At 42.1% G+C, this 19,934-nt stretch overlaps 1 long non-coding RNA gene across 1 annotated transcript; it reads right to left on the bottom strand.

The window, feature by feature from the left end:
• Nucleotides 1-5,875: 5,875 nt before the first annotated feature.
• Nucleotides 5,876-18,925, bottom strand: LOC126253512 (uncharacterized). The gene is made up of 2 exons (XR_007545991.1): nucleotides 18,817-18,925; nucleotides 5,876-6,201 (listed from the first exon to the last, which is right to left on the bottom strand). It is a non-coding gene; the product is annotated as an uncharacterized LOC126253512 (long non-coding RNA).
• Nucleotides 18,926-19,934: the final 1,009 nt, after the last annotated feature.

The raw sequence follows: 19,934 nt of genomic DNA, 5'->3' as shown, positions 1-19,934 counted from the left end.
AATGGTGGCCGAGCAACTGGTTCGTTACAATACGCCAGTCGCTACTCTTGATGAACGGTGGTATCGTGTTGAAGCTGTATGGTCAGCAGTACCTGTACACGCCATCTAAGCTCTGTTTGACTCAATACCCAAGCGTATCAAGGCCGTTATTACGGCCAGAGGTGGTTGTTCTGGGTACTGATTTCTCAGGATCTATGCATCCAAATTGCGTGAAAATGTAATCACATGTCAGTTCTAGTATAATATATTTGTCAAATGAATACCCGTTTACCATCTGCATTTCTTCTTGGTGTAGCAATTTTAATGGCCAGTAGTGTACCTCCGTAACAGGTTGCTGCTTTTGGGTTATAAACGGGAGGGTTGACCTTTACGAGGTAAAAGATTTACAGTAGAAACTAACAAAAGCGATGAATCGCAGATTAAGACGCAGCAAGTCGAAAACCTGACCGTCGTTGTTTTGTATCTAATAAAATAGGACAGCACTCCTTGCTTAAAGGAACATCTTTTTTCTATTAATAATAATTTCGATTGATTCCAGAAGTACGTGGTCCCTGTAAAGGGAAGCCGGAGCAATAAATTTGAATCTCTTTAAAAGACATACAATGCCCTTTATTGAGACAATGTCAACGACGGCAGGTTTTTCACACTGAAGCAAACGACTGGAACAAACGTGTTTGACGTTGATGTTTCACACATCCGTCATGAATCTTACGAATACTCTGTCCAAAGTTAGCCTTTCCGCAATATCCAGGCATCCTCATTCCCAAACCATCTCTAACAGATCCAAGAAGGGCTCTAGTTTTGGCCAGAGGCACAAGAACACTTTTAACACCGTATTTTCTGAGTATTCTAGAAATTTTGGAAGAGCTACACCCCACAAAGGGTAAAAAAAGCAACTAATTTATAGACGTCCATTGTTGCTTCCATGGTGGTCCAAATTGGGAAGCACAAAGAATATGATAATCAGTATATCCGTTTTGCCTTTAAACAACCTTAAGACTATCCAATTCCTGAGTCAAATTATCAGAATCCGAAATAGCACAAGCTCAACTGACCAGTGTAGGTAAAACGTTCATACATTGATATGGTGGATGACAATTAGTAGTACGGAATCCCATGATTCAGTTATAGCCAGACACAGAGCCGCCAAGGCACAGAATTCAGAGATGGCCAAAACTGCTGATGGAACACGCGAAAGCAAGATGTCGACCATTACATCGAAAGCTGTGTCCCATGTGCTTAAAAAAGCGAAATTAGAGGCAAAAAATTACTTCACATAGATTAGCAAAGACAGATAAATTATTTAAGGAGTAAGAAAGATATCTGCAGAATCAGCAAGGTCACAAGAAGAAAAACAGCTTGATTGAACATGTGCAATGATATCAAGGAATAACAGTCACCGTACTTGAGGAGCATATAGAGGGTAAAAACTGTAGAACAAGACAGAAAACGCAATACATCCAACAAATAACTGAGAACGTTGGGCTCATGAGCTACTCTGAGATGAAGAAATTGACGCAGGAGAGGAATTAGTGGTGGGCCACATCAAACCATTCTAATGGAGAAAGAATCAGTCAAGAGTAAATTGTTGTTGTTGTTGTGGTCTTCAGTCCTGAGACTGGTTTGATGCAGCTCTCCATGCTACCCTATCCCGTGCAAGCCTCTTCATCTCCCAGTACCTACTGCAACCTACATCCTTCTGAATCTGCTTAGTGTATTCATCTCTTGGTCTCCCTCTACGATTTTTACCCTCCACGCTGCCCTCCAATGCTAAATTTGTGATCCCTTGATGCCTCAAAACATGTCCTACCAACCGATCCCTTCTTCTAGTCAAGTTGTGCCACAAACTTCTCTTCTCCCCAATCCTATTCAATACCTCCTCATTAGTTACGTGATCTACCCACCTTATCTTCAGCATTCTTCTGTAGCACCACATTTCGAAAGATTCTATTCTCTTCTTGTCCAAACTGGTTATCGTCCATGTTTCACTTCCATACATGGCTACACTCCATACAAATACTTTCAGAAACGACTTCCTGACACTGAAATCTATACTCGATGTTAACAAATTCCTCTTCTTCAGAAACGATTTCCTTGCCAGTGCCAGTCTACATTTTATATCCTCTCTACTTCGACCATCATCAGTTATTTGACTCCCTAAATAGCAAAACTCCTTTACTACTTTAAGTGTCTCATTTCCTAATCTAATCCCCTCAGCATCACCCGATTTAATCTGACTACATTGCATTATCCTCGTTTTGCTTTTGTTGATGTTCATCTTATATCCTCCTTTCAAGACACTGTCCATTCCGTTCAACTGCTCTTGCAAGTCCTTTGCTGTCTCTGACAGAATTACAATGTCATCGGCGAACCTCAAAGTTTTTACTTCTTTTCCATGAATTTTAATACCTACTCCGAATTTTTCTTTTGTTTTCTTTACTGCTTGCTCAATATACAGATTGAATAACATCGGGGAGAGGCTACAACCCTGTCTCACTCCTTTCCCAACCACTGCTTCCCTTTCATGCCCCTCGACTCTTATAACTGCCATCTGGTTTCTGTATAAATTGTAAATAGCCTTTCGCTCCCTGTATTTTACCCCTGCCACCTTCAGAATTTGAAAGAGAGTATTCCAGTTAACGTTGTCAAAAGCTTTCTCTAAGTCTACAAATGCTAGAAACGTAGGTTTGCCTTTTCTTAATCTTTCTTCTAAGATAAGTCGTAAGGTTAGTATTGCCTCACGTGTTCCAAAATGTTGGAACACGTGAAGAGTAAATTAGTAGATATTAATGGTAAGAGGGAACGAGGTGTCTCATCAGAACGAGCGAGGTGACAGTTCTTACCATTCACACAGTCTGCAGGTCTTAACTACTACTGACTCTGAACCTCGAGTCGTTTTGGGCTAATGGGTGCTGAAGTGACATATCCTGACTTTGTTACGTGTATACATTTCTCGGATACAGGGTGCTTCACCAGGGACTGAATGCTCAGTGGTAACGATAGTCAGGTATGGGGTGTTGAGGATTTCCAAGATACGTTTTTATAGAGCCATCAGCTCAGATTGACAGTGAACTTATGAGTGGCTGTAATCAACTACTAGTTAACGGAACGTACCTCGTTGCTTCCAATCTTCCCCTTGTCTGCGCCAGTGCTGAAATATATTTCTGAGAGAGATACTTTCCACCTTGTAGGACAGTTCGCATTATGTGGTGGGGACGGTAGAAAAGCGAAGGCTACAAAGAAAAATTAAATACAAGAGACGAAATGATCGTTCATATTATGAACAGAGGAATGTAGACAACTGAAGAGCTACGTGTGGTGTTGTCAAGAGAACTCGTTGTACTGAAGTAGAAGCTGGAATTTGTGAAAATTAACATCAACTTAATAGTTACTTTTGCACAAAACATTCTGTGAGCATTTGTTTTGGTTACATAATGACAGCTGTACTACTGTAATCAACAAAACTTGAATATATCTGATATGGAATGCTGTATTCGAATTAGTGTATATACTAGTTCTTCTGAAATACCCAACTAATTAGTAAATTAGTTTGATGCCCCGTGGATCACTTTTATGATTAATCTTAATAATGTGATACGAGTCATTATATATACACATCATACATTTATATGTAAATATGGATACATACTGATTATCTAGCGTTCTTTTAGAACCGTTGTGATTTGATAATTCCAGCCAGTCAACTTTTAACATCATAAAATTATAAATTCTTCTACGGAGTAGAATGAGTTGTCAAGCAGAAACATTTTAGTAAGTTTTGAAATTTAAGTTTGCTGTCGGTCAGACGTTTAATAATATTGGATTAAGTGAGCAAAAATTTTGCTGCTAAAGATTGGAACTCTGTACATCATTGGTATTTTTAGACCGCAGTTAATTATTTACAGGAAAATGCGTGAGGGAATAAATATTATGTGAAGCGGTAGTAAAAATGCTCAACTCCCTAAATAGAGCCGGCCGGTGTGGCCGTGCGGTTCTAGGCGATTCAGTCTGGAACCGCGTGACCGCTACGGTCGCAGGTTCGAATCCTGCCTCGGGCATGGATGTGTGTGATGTCCTTAGGTTAGTTAGCTTTAAGTAGTTCTAAGTTCTAGGGGACTGGTGACCTCAGAAGTTAAGTCCCATAGTGCTCACAGCCATTTGAACCTAAATAGATGTGTACATGATGACAGTGCGTTAGCACCACATATTATTCTTACAGCACGTTTTTGAGCAATGAACAGTTCCTTTCTTAAAGCGGAGTCACCCGAGAACCCTATTCCATATGACAGTACTGAAAGAAAATATGCAGTATATATCAACTTACTCATTTGCCTCTCTGCAAGTTTTTCAGTGATGCGATTGCCAATGTGGCTGAAATAAGTTGTTTTGGGACTTGGAAAATATTTTTTTCTTTCAGTTTAAATTCTAATCAATATGACACAATATTGTCGGTATTCCACGCTACTTGGTATTTCCTCACCATTTATTACAGTTATCATTGATGTAGTAGGTACGGACGTAAGGAAGTGAATATGTTGTCTTCTTGAAATTGAGAGTGTGATGTTATGTGTGCCTCACTGCTTTTTTTTAACTAATTTGTGCCTGATTTTATTCTGAGAAGCTCAGTAATGTATGTAAATACAGTAAACGTAAATGTGATTCAAAAAGTACTTGAAGTGGAGTGAAGCGCAGCTGGACAGCCAGAGACTCTTTAGCGCGCAATCCAAGCAACGATAGTAGTTGTGAATCTTTGAGTATGGACTCTTAAAAAAAGACAATTGATTTATTTAAAAAAAAGAAGAGGACTGTTAATCTGTATCTTGTAGAAAGAGGGCGTGTTGCTAGGTCGTCGCTCAGAACGTATTGTTACATTTAATGAAAATTGATATTTTAGTGATAAAACCGAGTAAAGTATGTGTAAGAGTTGCCAAACATTTATGTATACAAATTTTTTGGAAGTGAAGAATAGAAATATCTTGTTTCTGAAAAAGGAGGTGAACTTCATTGTCGTCGCCCTCTATCAATCGATAGAATTGTAAGTGTACAAAGTTCACTAAAATACAGGAAAAGAAATTCCTTCTCTATAGTTTTCATTCAATAAGTAACAACATCTCATAATTTCTTAATTACAGTAACTGGATTACGTTCTTGTACAATAATATGGTGCTGAATTCCACTGACCAATTTTGATATAGCAGGACGTGCAGCTTGAAGGAAGTTTGTGTGCCAAGCAATCTCCTTTTCTCACGAAAAGCAGATTGCTGTTTGATCTCATTTGCTTACAACAGTGGTCCCTTTGGTATGAAAAGCTACGAAAACTTGGGCTCAAAGCTATCCGCAATACGGCCAAGTAAAAAACAGAGTCGTATTTTAAACCTTAAATAAAAATAACTTCCTCCAAATTATAATACGTCACCAACTGGTGCAGAAGCTGATCATTCAAGGAGGCAGCAACCAAAATTCAGGTACCAGTTATGACTTACAGTAAAAATCTCAATTAAAAATCAATCTCTCTCTGTCTCTCTCCAAATACATATATAAATATTCATATTATTAAGATGTCATTTTACAAGAGTTAGATTATTCACGGGAAACCCATGAGTAATACTTTTAAGAACATTATTTTCCATTTTTTATGTTGCTGTATGTGTACTTGCATATGTGATGTGACGACAGATCTCGTCATTTTGCAGTGCTGTAACCCTACCTACTACAACGTGCGGTGAAGTGAATCACTTAAACCTCCTAAATTCGAGGGTAAATGCATATCATTGCAACAAGGTACAGTGTAACACGTCTCGTTCCACTTCGCTGCGTATCACAACGGTTGAAATGTAGAAAGGATTGCTCCCCGAATAAAACAAAGACGAGATCGTATTTTTGAAAGTGCTGCTTTATTGCCTATTTAGAGTGACACGGCTGCTTGGAGCTAGGAGAGTCCGGGGACGGCGCCGGGCGGAGTGGCTGTGGCGGTGTGGGTGGCAGGCGAGTGGTGACGAGGGCTCAGCCCAGGTAGGAGACGGCGCCCGGGTAGATGCCGGGCACGACGCTGCCGAACGCCGAGTAGTACAGCGTCTCGGCCGGCTGCAGCGACTCGCGCTGCGGCGCCCCCGCCGCCCCCGCAGCCACGGCCGCAGGCGCCGCAGACGCCAGCGAAGCCAGCACCAGCAGCAGCGCCGCCGCCGCCGCCACCATACGCACCTGTCACCAACACACAAACATGTCGTCGCATCACGTCACGTCACCACAACTCTTGACAGTGTCACGCTGTAGGCGTGGAACTATTGCTCCTTAGGTAAGACCACGAGGAACTCCTTCCTGGCGACTGGTAAACTGGTGTCACGCCTTTTTCCCTAACAACTCTTTGATATAAAGACAAGAAATCAGTTATCTCTAGAACATATAACGCTAATACAGTGCAATACTACCTCTAACCTCGACAAGGGCTACAGTTCGTCGAGGAAGAGAATGTACTGGGTGATCAAAAAGTCAGTATAAATTTGAAAACTTAATAAACCACGGAATAATGTAGATAGAGAGGTAAAAATTGACACACATGCTTGGAATAACATGGGGTTTTATTAGAACAAAAAAAAAGTATTGCTAGACGCGTGAAAGATCTCTTGCGCACATCATTTGTTGATGAACGTGTGCTCAGCCTCCACTTTCGTCATGCTTGGCCTCCCAGGTCCCCAGACCTCAGTCCGTGCGATTATTGGTTTTGCGGTTACCTGAAGTCGCAAATGTATCGTGATCGACCGACATCTCTAGGGATGCTGAAAGACAACACCCGACGCCAATGCCTCACCATAACTCCGGACATGCTTTGCAGTGCTGTTCACAACATTACTTCTCGACTATATCTATTGTTGAGGAATGATGGTGTACATATTGAGCATTTCCTGTAAAGAACATCATTTTTGCTTTGTCTTACTTTGTTATGCTATTTATTGCTATTCTGATCAGATGAAGCGTCATCTGTCGGACATTTTTTTAACGTTTCTTTTGTTCTCATAAAACCCCATATGATACCAAGCATGTGTGTCAATTTGTACCTCTCTATCTACATTATTCCGCCATTTATTCAGTTTTCAAATTTATACTGACTTTTTGATCACCCTGTATAATTCCTTCCGGTATGTCATATCCAGATCAAGACCTCATTGATGGTTGGGTCATGGACAGCGGGAATGCTGACTGCTAAGTTTCACTCGCTGTTCCAGATAGTCTCAAACATTCTCTATTGGATTAAAATCTGCCGATGCTTGAGAGGTACTCAAAGCTGTGATTATAGACAACCATTAGCTGTATACTGGAATGATGACAATGAAAATTTGTGTCTGACCGGGACTTGAACTCGGATTTCCCGCCTATCGCTAGATCTCGGCTTACCATTGGGCTATTCGAGCACGCTAGACCCAAACTTCCATACGTCCGCAACCATGAATCTACAACCTCCACTTGTACTCACGTTATGTACTTTCCCATAGAATGGAGACATTTTAATTGTAGCTCGCTTGCCTCTGCCGTCGGTTAGATAGGATACTGAAGTGCCTGTCTTTTTCAGAAATACGATGCAATGCTTCTTTGGACATGCATCGGGAATATACATAATGGGTGTACGACACATGGATAACGACATATGGAAGATTGAGTCTGCCCTTGAAGTGTGCTCGGATAGCCTAATGGTTAGGCAATCGCTCGTAATAAGCGGGAAATTCGGGTTCGAGTCCTGGTCCGGCACAAATTTATATTGGCATCATTCATTATGAAACTGATGGTTGTCCGTGTGGCCGAGCGGCTCTAGGGCCTACAGTCTGGAATCATGTGACCGCTACGGTGACAAGTTCGAATCCTGCCCCGGGCATGGATGTGTGTGATGTCCTTAGGTTAGTTAGGTTTAAGTAGTTCTAAGTTCTAGGGGACTGATGACCTCAGCTGTTAAGTCGTATAGTGCTCAGAGCCATTTAATACATTTCATGCACTTCATAAGGGCTGTAGTCGTCACAGTGGCTGTTTTGCTTCTCCGAAGGAACATTGCATCGTATTTCTGGACAACACAGACACTGCAGTACCGAGAAACCTGGTGATTTAGCGGGCCAGTCGAGGTGCACTACGGTACGCGTCTGTTCGTCAGAACAGGGATGTACACATGCAGCCTTGTGAATACTGCTCCTGTCATTTACGAAGACGAGCATGTCCACTGCATACGCACCCCGAAGATATATAAAAGCAAGGGGTACCACATGGTCACGGAGAAAGTTGAAATAAACAAATGGTTCAAATGGCTCTGAGCACTATGGAACTTAGCATCTGAGGTCATCAGCCCCCTAGACTTAGAACTACTTAAACCTGACCAACCTAAGGACATTACACACATCCATGCCCGAGGCAGGATTCGAACTTGTCACCGTAGCGGTCGCGCGGTTCCAAACTGAAGCGCCTACAACCGCTCGGCCACAAAGGCTGGCTTTTAAGGGGGTCACTAACATTTTGTCAACTGAGATTATTATGATAATATATCTTCAATGCTTCGGCGCTACTTCAGTTACAGGACTATTGTTCGTGTATTCAACATTATAATTCAAGAACATAGCAGATGAATTTTATGTGAGTTTATTTCGACTTAGGAGACTTGGTATCTGTACATCTGTTCCTTGTATGTAACTGAAAACTAATGCCAAATACTAACTGCAGGAAATTTATATATCGTTCTTGTGGCCTTCAGTCCGAAGACTGGTTTGATGAAGCTCCCCACACTTGTCTATCGTATTTCAAGCCGCTTTATTTCTGCATAACCACCACAAACTACATCCGTTTTAAACTGATTGCTGTATTCATGCCTTGGTCTCTCTCTACAGTTCTTATCCTCTACCCAACTCATCCCACCCACCCCCACCAATTCCCTCCATTAACAAATTTGTGATTCCGTGATGCCTCAGGATGTGTCCTATCAACCGATCCCTTCTTTCAATCAAGTTATGTCATAAATTTCTTTTTTCACCAATTCACTCCTCGACTGGCTTATCTAATTTTCAGCATTCTTCTCTAGCACCGTCTTTCAAAAACTTCAATTGTCTTCTTACGTGAACTGGTTTTCGGTCCATATTTCAGTTGCGTGCAAGACTACACTTCAGGCAAATAACAACAGAAAAGACTTTCTGAAACTGAAATTTATGTTACTCATTTTTTTCTTTTTATTGACAGTCTGCATTTTATGTCGTCGTTGCTGTCGTCTTCAGTCCGAAGATTGGTTTGATGCAGTTCTCCATGCTACTCTACCCTGTGTAAGCCTCTTCATCTCCGAATAACTGCTGAAGCCTACATCCTTCTGAATCTGCTTACTGTCTTCATCTCTTGGTGTCCCTCTACGCTAAATTAGTGATCCCTTGATTCTCAGAATGTGTCCTACCAACCAGTCCCTTCTTTTAGTCAGGTTGCGCCACAAATTTATGTTCTTCCAAATTCTATTCAGTTCCTCCTCATTAGTTACGTGATCTATCGACCTCCTTTTCAGCATTCTTCTTTAGCACCGCATTTCAAAAGCTTCTACTCTCTTCTTGTCTAAACTGTTTATAGTCCATGTTTCACTTCTACACATGGCTACACTCCATACAAATACTTTCAGAAAAGGGTTCCTGACATATTTATACCCGATGTTAACAACTGCTTCTTCTCCAGAAACGCTTTTCTTGCCATTGCCAGTCAGCAATTTACGATATATTCTCTGTATTCTGCATTACCTGGTTTAATTCGACTCCATTCCATTATCCTCGTTTTGCTTTTGTTGGTATTTCTCTTATATCCTCCTTTCCGTTCAGTTGCTTATCCAAGTCCTTTGCTGACTGTAACAGAATTAGATGTCATCGGCAAACCTCAAAGTTTTTATTTCTTCTCCCTGGACTTTAATTCCTACTCCAAATTTTTCTTTTGTCTCCTTTAGTGCTTACTCAGTATACAGACAAAATAACATAGGGGATAGGCTATAACCAGGTCTTACTCCCTTCTGAACAACTGCGTCCCTTTCATGCCACTCGGCTCTTAGAACTGCCCTTTGGTTTCTATACAACTATAAATAGCCATTCGCTCCTTGTATTTTACCACTGCCACCTTTATAATTTCAAAAAGACTATTCCAGCCAACATTGTCAAAAGCTTTCTTTAAGTCAACAGTTGCTATAAACGTAGGTTTTCCTTTCCTTAAGCTGTCTTGTATGAGAAGCCATAGTATAAGTATTGCCTCGCACGTTCCTACGTTTCTCTGGAATCCAAACTCATCTTCTCCGAGGTCGGCTTCTACCAGTTTCTCCATTCTGTTGTAAACAATTCATGGTAGTATTTCGCAGCCGCGACTTATTAAACTGATAGCTCGGTAATTTCAACGCCTGTCAGCACCTGCTTTCTTTGGAATTTGAGTTATGATATTCTTCTTGAAGTCTGAGGGTATTTCACCTGTCTCATACATAATTCTCACCCGATGCAAGACGTTTGTTGTGGCTGGCTCTCCTAAAGCTATCAATAGCTCTAATGAAACGTTGTCAAGTCCTTGGGGCTTGTTTCGACTTAGGTCTTTCAGTGCTCTGCCAAATTATTCACGCAGTGCAATATCTCCCATCTCCTCTTCCATTTCAATAATATTGCCCTCAGGTGCATTTACCATGTACAGACCTTCTATACATTCCTTTCACCTTTCTGCTTACCCTTCTTTGCTTAGGGTGGCATCTATCTTCGTCTAGTGATGAACGCTTCTAAATCCTTACATTTGTCCTCTAGCTATTCCTGCTTAGTCATTTTGCACTCCCTGTCAACATCATTTTCTGGAATTTTGTATTCCCTGTCGCCTGCTTCAGTTGCTGAAGTTTTATATTTTCTCCTTCACCAACCAAATTCAATATCTCTTGTGTTATCCAAGCGTTTCTACTAGTCCTCGTCATTTTACCTATTTGATCCTCTGCTGCCTTCACTATTTCATCTCTCAAAGCTACCCATTCTTCTTGTACTGTATTCCTTTACCCTGTTCTTGTCAATCGTTTTAATGCTTCCTATGAAACTCTCTACAATCACTACTTCTTTCAATTTATTCACACCCCATCTCTTTAAATTCCTACCTTTTTCCAGTTTCTTCAGTTTTAATCTACACTTCATAAAAAAATAAATTGTGGTCAGAGCTCACATGTGACCCGGGAAATGTCCTAGAATTTAAAATTTGGTTCCGAAATATCTGGCTTACTATGATATAATCAGTCTGAAACCTTCAGGTGTCTCCAGGACTATTCCACGTTTACAACTTTCTTTCAATCTTCTTAAACCAAGTGATAGCGATGATGAAAGTATATTCTGTGGATAATTGTATCAGGTGGTTTCCTGTTTCATTCTTTTCCCACAGTCCATATTCACCTGCTATTTTTCCTTCTTTTCCTACTAACTAAATCCACTCTCCCAAGATTATTAAATTATCGTCTACTTTACGTATCTGAATAATTTCTTTTATCTCATCACACAGTTCTTCAATGTCTTCATCATCTGTGGAGCTAGTTAGCATTTAAACTTGTACTACTGTGGTGGGTGCGGACCTCGTGTCTATCATGGCAACAATAATGCATTCACAATGCTGTTCATAGAAGATTATCCGCGTTCCTATTTTTTTTATTGATTATTAAACCAACTTCTGCATTACCCCTATTTGATTTTGTATTTACAACCCTGTATTCATCTGACATTGCTCGTGAAGAACTGAGGTTTTTCTAAGTACTTAAATATGAACATGAATAGTCTTGACCGCAAGAATCTTTTACTTTTTTGATTATAGGTCTCGGTTAGTTACTGACGACCCTCAGATCTCATACCACGTTGGTAGGCAGTGGTGGCGGACGGAGCAGGCGTAATGAACTCCACGAACGTCTACTGCTCATATGTTTTATAATCCTGTATTCACCTGACCAGAAGTTCAAAAATGGTTCAAATGACTCTAAGCACTATGAGACTTAACATCTGAGGTCATCAGTTCCCTAGACTTAGAACTACTTAAATCTGACCGAGGCAGGATTCGAACCTGCGACCGTAGCAGCAGCGCGGTTCCGGACTGAAGCGCCTACAACGGCTCGGTCACAGTGGCCGGCTGACGAGAAGTCCTGTTTCTTCTGCCACAGAACTTCACTAATTCCCACTATATCTAAGCGTAACATCTACATTTCCCTTTTTAAATTTTCTAACCTACCTGCCCGATGAAGGGGTCTAACACACCATGCTCCGATCCGTAGAACGTGTTTGTTTGTCCTGATAACGACATCCTCCTGAGGAGTCCCCTGCCGGAGATCAGAATGGGGGACTGTTTTACCTCCGCAATATTTCACCCAAGAGAGTGGCATCATCACTTAGCCATGTAGTAGGACTGCATGTCCTCGGGAAAAATTACAGCTTTAGTTTGCCCTTGTTTTCAGCCGTTCGGAGTACCAGCATAGCAGGGCCATTGTGGTTGATGTTACAAGGCCAGATCAGACAATCATCCAGACTGTTGCCCGTATAACTACTGAAAAGGCTGCTGCCTCTCTTAAGGAACCACACGTTTGCCTGGCCTCTGTTGTGGTTACACCTACGGTACCTTTCTCTGTATCCTTGAGGCACGCGATCCTCGCCACCAACGGCAAGGTACATGTTCATGGGGGAAATCTGCATTTTATACCTTCCATAATAAGTCTGGCGTCCCCACAGGTACCCTACGATATAGCTGCATCTACAGTATGATTACCACTATTGCTGAAGCACGCAAGTCACCGCGCCTCAGCAAGGTATGATTCTAATGTGCTGTTTGTCAAGGGCGTGTATAAAAGACGGGAGGAAATAAATATGTATGGATGGATTTAAAAATGTTAGCCCTAAACAGCTTGCACATCGGCGTCCTTTCACAAGATCGCGGTGTGATGGAACAAATAGCAAATATCATACAACGATAGCTACAGCAATAGAAAACGTCAACAACAAAAAAATGGTTCAAATGGCTCTGAGCACTATGGGACTTAATATTTGAGGTCATCAGCCCCTAATCGTAGAACTACTTAAACCTAACTAACCTAAGGACATCACACACATCCATGCCCGAGGCAGGATTCGAACCTGCGACCGTATCAGTCGCGCGGTTCCAGACTGAAGTGCCTAGAACCTCTCGGCCACACCGGCTGGCAGAAAACGTCACATACAAGTTTCAGTAGATCTAGTCATACCGTTGTCACATGTTAAAAGAATTAATAAAACAGTAAAATTCAGTAAGAAGGTGGCTCGTCGCGGAACTAAAAGAATGAGCCAGCGACTAAAAAAACACGTTAAGACCCCCGTCCATTAAACTGAGCACGAGTCCTGACGACTCACAAAACGTCAGAAACTGTCATGCCATTGTTTCGTCATCGCCTAAAATGGGGTGTAAGTCCCCCGGGAGACCAAAGGCTTCCCTCCTATCGCCATACAACGTCCGCCCCGATAGTTGAGTGGTCAGCGTGACGACTTGCGGTCCTACGAGCCTGGGTTCAATTCCCGGCTGGGTCGGAGATTTTCTACGTTCAGGGACTGGGTGTTGCGTTGTCTTCATCATCAATTCATCTCCATCCGGCGCATAGGTCGCCCAATGTAATAAGACCTGCATCAAGGTGGCCGGACCTTCCCCACATGGACTGTGTGGCTGGTTCTGGCGGAGGTTCGAGTCCTCCCTCGGGCATGGGTGTGTGTGTTTGTCCTTAGGATAATTTAGGTTAAGTAGTGTGTAAGCTTAGGGACTGATGACCTTAGCAGTCAAGTCCCATAAGATTTCACACACATTTGAACATTTTTGAACCTGCCCCGCAAGGGGCTTCCCGGCCAATGACGCCAAACCCTCATTTCCATTTACCGTACAACAAGCAGGACGCTAAAACATGGTGCACCGTAAGTGTCACGCCGCAAACACTGCATTCTGGTGAGTGTTTTTGTCGCAAGAGATAGTCAGTGACATTGACTAGCAGCCGATAGGAAGGCGAGTGAGGACCACTTTAAATCCAATGCAGAACTGTGCAACATAGTGAGAATAGAAATTTGTATGAGCTCATTCATCTCAGCATCATGACACAGGAAACATTCGAGCAGAATCCACTGAATGCTCTCGCAACTGAAAAATTTACTTCAGACCGTTTAGATATCAAAGTTTAGTATGTCTCTGGTGTTGTTTATTTTACTTATTACAAATGGTCAGTGAAAGCCTGCGACTGAAAAAACAACAGGTTTGTTTATTCTATAAAAAATAATGAGGTTAAGAGTGGCGTATAACATGGTGTGTTGGAATACTGAATAAAACTAACCTGCTTTCAGAAAAAAAAGTGTGGCATTACTTACCGAACTCCTATAGCATAAAGTTCCCAGCCTAGTATTTAATGCTATAGGGAACGCTTTGTTAGAAGGGCCTGAGTTGCTGCCCCAGGCCGCTGTGATTCGATCAGTCTGTGGCTGCAGGGGTCGCGTTTGAGGCGTCATTGTTTGCGTTAAGAGCGGCGCTTTGTGTGCAAATGTGCGCGCGTGCTGGCGGAAGCTGGCGGCACGCAGTCACGTCGCAAGGACACAGAGGCTTTTCCTCTGAGGACGCCTCAAAGCTGCGACGAGGTAGCGTCTTACGGTACGGGCCGAGCAAGTTAGTGCGGTGGTAAAAAACAGGAAACGCATACGAAAGGATCTGGATTAACCCTTAGTTGGTAACGTGTGAAAAACTGGCGTTTATGGTAACATCCATCTGGGAGACTAAGATGACAAAATTTTTCAAAGAATGTCCACTGTAGTGCATATCGTGCAAATGAAACAATGACTACCACACAGTAGAAAGTTCAACTCACGAATGAAGCATAGCTGAAATATCGTATCCAAGTAACAATACACGTCTGTCAACGATACATTGAGAGCTTGTATACCCGCCTAACAAACGGGTGTTACCAACTGAGGGTTAAAACCGCTGCCCGGCCATTCACATTTAGGTTTCCCGCGGTTTCTCTAAATCACTTCCACGTCTACATTTACATCCGTACTCTGCAGAGGGTTTCTTCCTATTCCATTCGTATATGGAAGATTGACTCTCTGAGCCCTGTTATTAGACTAATTTTGACCTCGCAGTATACGCATTGGGCTATGGTACATTCTAGATTTCTCACTTAACTGTCTTTACAATTTTCTTGAAGTAACAATATGCATCTGTCAAGTACTTGAAATAATGTATTACAAAACAGCAGCTACCGTTTTCGGTTCAATAAAACCATCATCACTGTAGAAAAAGCTGGACATTGGTGATTTACACAAACATGCTGGTACAATGACAAATTCATAGTTCCATTGTACGGATATGTCCGTGTAAATCACCAATTTCCACCTTTGCCCCGCCACCCCCCCCCCCCCCCCCCCCCCCCCCCAGTGACGATGATTTTATGTACTGAAACCGACAGAGAAATAAATTTGTGTCAGTAAAGCTTCCCGTTTGCAATGCATTATTTCATTAACTGTGTTTCTTGGAACTTTATAAGAAGGTTACTGCGTGGCAGTTGGCGCCTGTCTTTAAATGTCTGCCAGTTCAGGTTTGACAACAAACATATGCGATCATTTGTTCAAAAATGTTCAAACGTGTGTGAAATCTTCTGGGGTCATCAGTCCCTAAGCTTACACACTACTTAACCTAAATTATCCTAAGGACAAACACACACACCCATGCCCGAGGGAGGACTCGAACCTCCGCCGGGATCAGCCGCACAGTCCATGACTGCAGCGCCTAGACCGCTCGGCTAATCCTGCGCGGCCGATCATTTGTGCTTCTCTTCCTAGTATAAGTTAAACATCTGCTGTTATACCCAAGCGCTTTAGTAGACTGAAGTATGCCACCTGTTTTACTTATGTGATGATTCCATTTCATATCTACATCTATGCACTCCGTAAGCCGCCATACAGTAGTACCCTGTACCACTACTCGTCATTTCCTGTCCTGTTCCACTTGCAAATAGAGCAAACGAGAAACGATTGTCTGTGTGCCTCTGTATGAGGCCTACCTACAAATTACACCCAGGTATTTATATCACTGATGCACTGATTCTTTTAAGTCAAATACAGAAATGGTTCCCTCGGGGAAACCGTGATGAGAGTAGTCCTGCCAACACATATTAATTAGCATGCGTTCTGTGCCTTCCATGAACACTGGTACAACATCTACAGTAACCTGGACTCAACAGGGGGAAGATCCAGCTAAATGGCGCCCTCAGTCCTCACTGTTTGTACGTATGGTTAATCATCTCGACAGGACCATCTACCAAGGGTTCCAACTGCAAACTAATCGCCTGAGCGTCGTGCTGAGCTGAGGCCTCTCTCACCACCAACGCAGCCAACCATCTCGTAGCAGGCGGGCTGTTCCACGCGGCCATTTCATCTCTGAGACTACTTGACCTCCAGCCGGGGATGTTGACTGCGCAAGCTCCCACCACGCCTGGGCCGTACTGAACACAGCACTTGCTACAAAACTTCGCTGCTGGTTCCATGTGTCGTGGACCACCTTCCAGCGCCGCCAGATGTGGGCCAGATAGTGTCACACGAACTATTGGAGTAATAAAGCGATTGTATTACCTTCGAATGGCTTCTGAGTTATCCTGACCTGGGCACGCCTGCACAAACTATAAAGATTTACATCCAAGCCATGTTTTGTACCGTTATTTACTCACCTTCCGTAATGCCTTTTAATTCTTTCTACCATGAACCCTTCCATTGCTCGCTCAACAAGCCTCGTTTTTTTAAAGGTTTTCACAGTAAATGTCGGTGTCTCATGTCATAATTCTAAACTAGTAATAGATAGACTTTCAGACCCACGGAAAGCTTTGTTTTGAAACTAACAAAAAACTTGTACGAAAAGCTTACAGTTAGTGTCTATTACAAATTTTGACAAATTAAGGTCTATTTGATCCTCCATTGCCTTCACTACTTCATCTCACAAATCTACCCATTCATCTTCTACTGTATATCTTTCCCCTGTTCTAATCAATCGTTGTCTAATGCTCCCTCTTAAACACTCTACTATCTGTGGTTATTTCAATCTATCCAGGTCCTGTCTCCCTAATTTCCTACCTTTCTACAATTTCTTTAGTTTTGATCCACGGGCAAACTTTTTGTAGTGCTATAGATTTAACGTAGCTGGAAAACATAATTTATGTTTTTCAGAGTAAAATGTGCAGCAGGAATAAAACATCAATTACGTTTTCCAGAGTAAAATGTGCAAGAGGGATAAGCCGGCGTATGTTCATAAATTTACATGATCTCCACAATGCTACAAACATTCATTAAAGGTGTGTACATCTGATGATGAGGCGCTAAGTCATTCAAAACCCGTCATGGTAAATTAAAATTGAAGCATTAGGAAACGCGATTATTTGCAGTTATTTCTGCAAATATTTATTCATCTCAGCTGCAGTGTTCCACAGCCATAATGGATAATAATAACCTATGAATGTTAAGAAAAATTCCAAGATCTTGTAACTGCCTGAGAGAGTTGTTAACCAAGAAGTGACAGCCTTTTTGTTACAGACAGTAGGAAATCATTTTATGAAAAGAGCCGGTGTGTGCGGCCTAGAACGAATCTACTGTCCACATGATCGTTATCTGACCGCACAACCAACATAGACATAAGTAAGTACTTAACGCATCAGGTGACAACATACGTGAGATAATAATATGAGGAGCGTGAAAGCAAAGTAGTCACAGGAAGACAGAAGAAATGGGAGAGTAAAACGAGGATAAGAGTAGAAATGATAATGGGAGAAAGAAAACCAGAAAGACGAAATGAAGGAATTTATAAAAAAAGAACCGGTAATATCAGATGGGGAAAAAGACAAGAAGAGAAACTTTAGAAATTGTTGCACGGCAAAGGAACTCTTCTCCGCCATTATCGATTCGAAGGAAATAACAGTCACATCCTTCTCAAAATGAGATGGCACACAGAGTGGCAATTTATAGTGCCACTGCGGGGACACTGCAAATGAAGAAGGATTTAGCGGATTATTTGAGAGAAGTTGAACTTTTTAGCCAAGATCGCTTGTGAACAACTTTTCTTGTCGATTACTGGTTTCGGTAAGCACGGGTACCACCTTCGGATCTCAATAAAAGATTATTACATACTTGCTATACCAGCTGTACAAGTATAGGGACATGTAATAACCTTTTATGAAGATCTGAAGGTGATAACCATGAGTCCCGAAACCGGTAATCTACAGTAAAGGCTGTTTACGAGCGATCTTGACTAAGAAGTTCACCTTCTCTCAAGCAGTTAATACAGATCGCCCATTATGACTCGAGATGAGTAAACGAATAGATTTAGTTGATGTTTCATTTTATGAATAGATGGATCCAATAAACTATATAGAGTGAAACTTAGTGCTGTCACGATGAGATTATTGGAATTTAGTGTACGAGGAGAGGTAACGTAGTGAAAGCAGGCTGAGCAGCTGGTGAACAAAAGAGAGCTTATAGAAATAACGCTACGTTGTTTGTTACAACCAGCGTTAACTGAGAATCAGAGTCGCTGAAAGCGCCAAACAGTTGAAAAAATGGCTCTGAGCGCTATGGGACTTAACTGCTGAGGTCATCAGTCCCCTAGAACTTAGAACTACTTAACCCTAACTAACCTAAGGACACCACACAACACCCAGTCATCACGAGGCAGCCAAACAGTTGAAGGCTGGGGTCAGTTTCAGGTGTAGGTTGAGACTGTGGGGTGTTATTAATAAGGAGGCAAAAGGGACAAAAAAGCGAGTACGGAACACAGAGAAGGAGCGATACTCACGACGAAGCTGTTCATGTCTGACGGTGTGGCTGTGCTGATGCTGGCAGAAGCTGCCAGAAGCTGCCGCGGGCGGCTTTTTATACCGCGCAGCGCCGCGCTGAGCTGCGCTGTGCCGTTAGGCCTAACGACAGGGCTGGGCTCGTCCTTGTCACTCTTTGCTTCGAGGTTTATCGAACACGATCAGCCAGAAGTCTATTACGTATGCAATGCTGGCGTGTGATCCTGCAAAATACATGGAGAGCGTGCCCTACTTCCTTCAGCTGCCTTTCTTAACCAAGGAATTATAAACTGAAATTTGCTAACGTCAGTTCTACTGTTACTATTTGCACTGATAAGAAATGAGGTGATTCTCGCGGAATCGATGGGCAAAGGAATGTGTAGCTAATGCTGACTAGAGGAGGGCCGGGATGGTAGGACAAGAGTTACGAAGTCAAGGAATAACTTCCAGTCTTGGAACACAACGTCTATTTTGTAATCAGGTTATTAATTTCGGTCGGTAATGAACATCATCAGAACTGAGTAGAAGCGTGTTGCATTGTACATATCTCGCCACTGGGTGTGATGTTGCAGTCAAAATCATTGCCCGACCACTTCTAATGTCGTTATGTGTTAATGCAACACGTTGGTACTCGGATCTGAAGATGGTTATTACCGCCCTAAATTAATAACCTGATGGCAAATAAACATTGTGATTCAAGACAGGAATTTTAATAAAACCAACTGTGTTTCGTGACTATGTCACAACTTGCTGTGTGGTGCTGTTGTAGCGGAAGGAGACAAAAATACAGGGTGGGTCAAAAAATGTATACACACTTTGAACTATCATAGACAATTTATTTCCCGTTCTACAAGGTTAAATATCTGTGAGAAAGTAATGTTATGTTTCTTCAACAGGTGGCAGCAGTGGAAAGAAAGTAACTGCAACATGGCGGACATGCGTTTGAGCTTTGAAGCGCGGAAGCAGATAATTAAGTGGTACTGGAAGTTTGAGAATGTAGCTGCGGTTCGAAGACAGTGGAGAAATGAGTATGGTACAGAACCACCTTCAAAGTTAACAATTACACGTCTACGAGACAAATTCGAAATTCATGGAACAGTGTGTGATGTGCATAAAGGCC

This window comes from Schistocerca nitens, chromosome 4, assembly GCF_023898315.1.
Source record: "Schistocerca nitens isolate TAMUIC-IGC-003100 chromosome 4, iqSchNite1.1, whole genome shotgun sequence".
Classification (NCBI taxonomy): Eukaryota; Metazoa; Arthropoda; class Insecta; order Orthoptera; family Acrididae; genus Schistocerca; species Schistocerca nitens.
The sequence above is the reverse complement of the archived record's forward strand: the minus strand, read 5'-3'. Positions and strand labels throughout refer to the sequence as shown.